This window comes from Prionailurus bengalensis, chromosome E1, assembly GCF_016509475.1.
Source record: "Prionailurus bengalensis isolate Pbe53 chromosome E1, Fcat_Pben_1.1_paternal_pri, whole genome shotgun sequence".
NCBI classification, from domain to species: Eukaryota; Metazoa; Chordata; class Mammalia; order Carnivora; family Felidae; genus Prionailurus; species Prionailurus bengalensis.
In genome coordinates this window covers 49,402,807-49,409,227 of record NC_057347.1, presented here as the reverse complement: position 1 = coordinate 49,409,227, position 6,421 = coordinate 49,402,807, and positions in this window count along the sequence as shown.

The following is a 6,421-nucleotide window of genomic DNA, read 5'->3' as shown; positions in this document are numbered from 1 at the left end:
TCCACGGATTCTTTGCCCTCTATCATGTACCTCCTTTGAGAATAAAATAGTGCAGGGGTGGGTGGGTGGCTCAGTCAGTCAAGCGACCGACTCTTGATTTCGACTCGTTACGATCTCGTGATTTGTGAGATCGAGCCCCGCGGGGGGCTCTGTGCCGAGAGCACGTAGCCCTGCTCAGGATTCTCTCTCGCCCTCTTTCTCTGCCCCTCCTCCACTTGCATTCTCTCTCTCTCCCTCTCTCTCAAAAATAAATAATAAACTTAAAAAAAAAAAGAAAATAGTGCAAATTCCTTGACTGCTGACCTTTAGTAACACGCTTAACCTCCATATCAAAGCCCAACACTTTAGTTCAATTGTCTCTTTAAGAAGATAGAATAACCCAGGATATGAGACCACAAGGCAACTCGAGTCAAGCTTTTATAAATTTTTTCAATGTTTATTTATTTTTGAGAGAGAGAGAGAGAGACAAAGAGTGAGAGCGGGGGAAGGGCAGAGAGAGAGGGAGACACAGAATCTGAAACAGGCTCCAGGCTCTGAGCCATCAGCACAGAGCCCCACGCAGAGCTCAAACCCACAAACCTCAAGATCACGACGTGAGCCGAGGTCGGACGCTCAACTGACTGAGCCACTCAGGCGCCCCTCAAGTCAAGCTTTTAATGAAATATTGTTAAGTATACAGAAAAGTATAAAGAACAATATGACTAACATCCACATACTCACCACCCAACTTCGTCAAATTTGAACATTTTGCAATATATCCTGCAGCTCTTTTCTGCTGAGAAATAAATCATTATGGATACTTTTCGACGCCCCGTATATAATCTGCAACAATCCCCCCTCTCTTTGATCCCACATGTGACCAGTAACCACTATCCTGAATTTTGCGTTCATCATTCTCATGCTTGTTTTTATCATTTTGCTACATATATATTTACCCATAAATAATATCAAGAATTACTCTGCCAGTTTTGAGGCGTATCTAAAGTATCATACTGCTATGCACACACATACATATATGTATATACACACACATATATATTGTATATAAGTATTCATAGCCTTTTACAACTTAAAGTTGTACCCATGTTGAGAAAAATATAGTTATAGCTCCTTCATTTTAACTGCTGCTACCCACTGTCTAAGCATGCCACAACTTACTTATTTATTCTCCTATGGATAGACAATTAGATATTTTGCCATTCTTTGTTATTAGAAGCCAGACGGTGGGGGAAATTCTTTGAGGTAAGTGCATGCATGCTTTGTTTTTTTATTTTATTTGGTTCTTAATATAGAGTTAGAAGAATAATATGACCAATCAAGTTGACCTGTTTAAAATGTATAGCTCTGTGAATTTTAACACGTGTATAGACTGACGTGACCACCATCACAACAATAAGGATACAGAAGCATTCCATAATCAGAAGCGACTCCCCCAGGCTGCTCCTTTGTAGTCACTACTTTGTCACTGTCCCTACCACCTGCCAACCAACAGCTATTCTCTGTTGTCATAATTTTCCCATTTCTAGGATATCATAACGTAATCATACAACATATTAACTTTTGAGACTGGTTTCTTTCACTCAGCATACTACCTTGAGACGCAAGGTATACACTGGGAATACACCACTTGGTTCATCCATTTTGCCCATTGAAGGCCATTTGTGTTATTTCCAATTTTGGGCAATTGTTAATAAAGGTGCCAATAAATTAATAAAGATTTAATTTATAAATCTTCCCAAACAGGCCCTTATGCACCCATATGTTTTCAATTAATTTCGGCAAATACCTGGTCACGGGATTCGGCAAATACCCAGTCAGATGGGAATCATATGGCTATCTTTCCAAGTTCTTAAGTATTTACCAGTTATCTCTCTGTAATTGATTTCTGGTCTAATTCTGTTATGATCAGAGAACAAGATTTGTGTGATTTTTTATTCTTTTAAATTTGTGAATGTTTGTTTTATAACCCAGGGTATAGTCAGTCTTGTTAACTGTCACGTACACTTAAAAATAATATGCCCTGTGTTGAGTTGAGTGCACTACATACGACAGTTAGATCCAGTTGGCTGATGGTGTTGGTCAGTTCCTCTATATCCTCGCCTACTTGCTCCATTAATTGCAGAGAGAAAAAAAAAGTTTAAGACTCCAGCCGTAATTGTTGGATTTGTCCATTTCTCTTTCCAGGCTTGTTAGTTTTTTTTAATGTTGATTTATTTTTTTTAATATAATTTATTGTCAAGTTAGCTAGCACACAGTGTATATATACAGTGTGCTCTTGGCTCCAGGAGTAGATTCCCATGATTCATTACTTACATGCAACACCCAGTCGGGCTTATTAGTTTTACTTCATGTACCTTGAAGCTCTGTTGTTAGAGACATACAAACTTAAGATTGTTATCACTGGTGGATTGACTCTTTCATCATTACGTAATGTTTCTTTCTATCCCTGATGTCTTTCTTGCTCTACAGTCTACCCTGTCTGATATTAATATCGTCATCCCAGATTTTGTTTCATTAGTGTTTGCCTGGTATATCATTTTCTATGCTTTCATTTTTAACTTTCCTGTGTCATTATATTTACATCTGGTTTCTTATAGTCCACTTATCATAGGTCCAGGTTTTTAAAAAATATTTATTGGTCTTGGCTTTTTGTTTGTTTGCTTGCTTCCGTTTAACCCATTCTGATGATCTCAGTCTTTTATTTGGTGTATTTAGACCGCTTACATTTAATGTTGTTATTAATATGTTTGCATTAGGGCTACCATTTTATAATTTATTTTTTGTTTGTTCCCTCTGTTTTTTGTTTCACTCTTTCCCCCTTCCTGCTTTCTTGTGTATGGTTGGAATATTTGTAATGTTCCATTTTAATATATCTATTGAGTTTTGATTATATCTTAGGGTGGTTTCTTTTTTTTAGTGGTCATGGTAGGGATTAAATATACAAACTTAACCCTTTTCAATCTACTTAGAGTTAATATTTCCCCACTTCGAGTGGAATATAGAACCCTTACCAGCATATAGGTCCCTTATGTTGTAGTGATTATTAAGTCTATATGTGTTAAAACTCCATAATTGTAATTTTTGCTTTCAACCACCACACACATTTTAAAGAACTGAAGAGGAGGAAAAGAGTCTATTATATCTACCCACCAGATTTTTACCATTTCTGTTGCTCTTCCTTCAGTCTTGATGTTCCAAGTTTCCCTCCGGTAGTATTTGCAATCCATCTGAATAACTTGCTTTCATGTTTCTGTTGGAGCAGAGCTGCTGGCAATGGCTTCTCTTCGTTTTTGTTGACATTTCATCATCATTCCTAGAGGAAATTCATTCTGGAATGGAATTTTGAAATTTTCTGACTTCAAGTAGTCATTTTACATGGTAGAAAAATGAAGCCCAGAGACATGAAACAATTTTCCCCTATGCTGCTGAGCCAGGGCCAAAATCTAAGCTTCTTGACTCTCAAGTTCAGTGCTCTTACTCTTCCTATATAATGCGCTGGCTTGCTATCTCAATCATTTGGTATATAGTGAGAATAGGTCGTGCACAAAAAGCTTCATTATTATGTGCTTCGTACAAGACAAAATGGTAAAATTGTCATTTTTTAGAACTGAAAAGGGGCCTTAGGGATCATTCATTTCTCTATTTCACGTTTCAGATGAGAAAACTGGGGCCAGAGAAACTAATTCAGTTTCCCAAAGGAAATTTACTAATAAGCAAAGACATGACGTTTTCTAGCAAGATCACACTACATACCTGCCATTTGCACTGGGGTTGTTTGTTTGTTTTGCCCAGCAGCCGTAGCCCAGATAGATCATGTTGGGCCAGACACACTCTCTCTGGTGTCCCCCATGACCTTATGACACAGGTGGATGGCCAACATTGCACAATGGATCCTAGCAGAATCATTTGAAATCAAATCTATGACTGTTCTCATTAGCACCAAAGATTCCCCAACCTCAGTGGTATCAGAATTGGACTTCTGTGTGCACAGAATCTTACACGCTGATACGAATCAGCTTATTGAAATTATACATTCCTGGGTCCACTTCCAAAAATCTGATTCATTAGATCTAGCGTGGGAGCCTGGAATTTGCATTTGTATAAACACCCCAGGTAATTCTGATGCACGGGCTAAACTTGGAGAAAATGTCTGGCCGAAGTTGAAGCATCGTGTCTTGGTCATTAAAAGAAAGTTCTGTTCTTTCTAGCTCAGCATAAGAGAAGAGACTGGGTATGACACCAAATCATTTCTTTATCTCGCTGCATTCAGGATCCGTACTCTTGCATGCCATGTGGAGTACAGAACCGCCTTCCTCCTCTCTCAGGGATAGCTGAGACAGCTAGAAGGTAACAGTCACATGCCCCTCCCCCCATCTGTATAGTAACAACAACTCTTAGGGACGCAGCTAATTGCAGTTTGCACAGAGTTCATCATACGTCTCTTAGCTATAGCCTTTTCAATAGGCCCATTAAGATGCCTAAGATTTAGATGTTCCAGTTAAATATAAGAGTTAACATTTACCTAGAGCCAGATTTTTTTTTTTTAATTTTTTTTTCAACGTTTATTTATTTTTGGGACAGAGAGAGACAGAGCATGAACGGGGGAGGGGCAGAGAGAGAGGGACACACAGAATCGGAAACAGGCTCCAGGCTCTGAGGCATCAGCCCAGAGCCCGACGCGGGGCTCGAACTCCCGGACCGCGAGATCGTGACCTGGCTGAAGTCGGACGCTTAACCGACTGCGCCACCCAGGCGCCCCTAGAGCCAGATTTTATAAGCCCAGATTTTTCCTCTAAATACACCTCTTAACCGCCCTGCCCCCCATAGGCGTGAACACGCACAGACCCACATACACAAATCGTATTTATTCCACAGGAATGTGTGAATTCTCAGCTGTTTGCCTTGCTGTGTAAGAGAGCCTATAAAAGCAGGGAAAAGAAGAAAGTGTGTTGGCCCTGCATGCAGAGTTACAGTCTAGTGTAGGAAACCAGCCACACAAACAAGAAACAAGGAGTCGTGTTTTAAGCAACATATGGACACGTGCAAGATAAAAATAGTGTATAATCTTCACAGATGAAGGAACCCTTGCATTTAAATACTGACTCTGTTGTTCTCACAACTTAATTCCTGGAAATCGAGAGCTGGATATTTAGCTAGACTAAAAGGAAACACGGGTGTCCTTTGATTTTGCCCCTTAATTCATGCAGAGATACAGATTCTCTAATCTGGCCAGCCTTCCGCCTCAGACTTGTTCTCGATCGTCTCGTAGGTACAGACAGATCTCTCTTCTCTACTAACCATAAAAGATGCTTGAAGGCGGGAACCGTGTCTGATACTCCTTCTGTGTCTCCTCCAGGGCCTAAAACTCTGTTATTTTATTGTAGCCCACGGTTCAGCCCCTCCTGGGTCCCAGGCCCTATGTGATATGCTACAGTTGCAGAGCTAACCTGAGATCCCTGCCCTCAAAGATTTGCCTTCATTCACTGAGCGCAAACTTCTGCAAGTGATGGGCCCTGTCCTCAGAGCTTCGGGTCCAGAGATAAGAAACACTCTCCCTCTGCACTTGAGCGAGGAAGGCAGACATGGGCATTGTGTGTTTGGGCTGCTGTCACAAAAGACCACAAACTGGGGAGCTTAAACAATGGAAGTGTATCGGCTCATGGTTCTGGAGGCCAGAAGTCTGAGATCAACAGGGATGGTTTCTACCAAAAATCATGGAGAATCAGCTGCTTGCCTCTTACCTAGTTTCTGGTGGTTTGTTGGCCATCTTTGGTCCCCGCAGCTTTTAGAAGCATGAGTCTGACCTCTGCCCTCGGCTTCATGTGGAGATCCCCCTGTGTGCCTAGCTCAGTGTCCAGATTCCCCTTCTTTATAAGGACACTGGTCATATTAGATGAAGGGCCCACTCTGTTCCAATATGACCTCATCCTAACTAATTACCTCTGCAATGACCCTATTTCCAAATAAGATCACATTCTGACGTATTAAGGGTTAGGATTTCAACATATAAATTGGCAAGGGGGGGGTGCATAGTTCAACCTCTCACACATGCAAACAACAAAACACAGCCTGGTCAATGCTTTAATAGGAGTGTATGGAAAGAGCTAGAAGGGTACCTGAGAGTACATGATATTGAGCTTAATGGGCATGAGGAAAAGCATCAGGGAACGTGGGACAGGAGGCCAAAGCTTGGACAGACAATTCTCCGGGTAGGGAAATGCAAAAGAGTTTTTGAATAAAGGCATGTCCACGAGTGCATGAAGCACTCGGGGAATTGCAGAAAGTATTATGGGCTGAAACCTGAACGGCATCTAAAGGAGAGGTGGGAGACGAGGCAGGAAGGGGAAACAGGAGCCGAAACATGAAGGGCCACGTCATGACGCGTAGCCTAAGCCAGACACAAAGCCATGGAGGCTTTTCA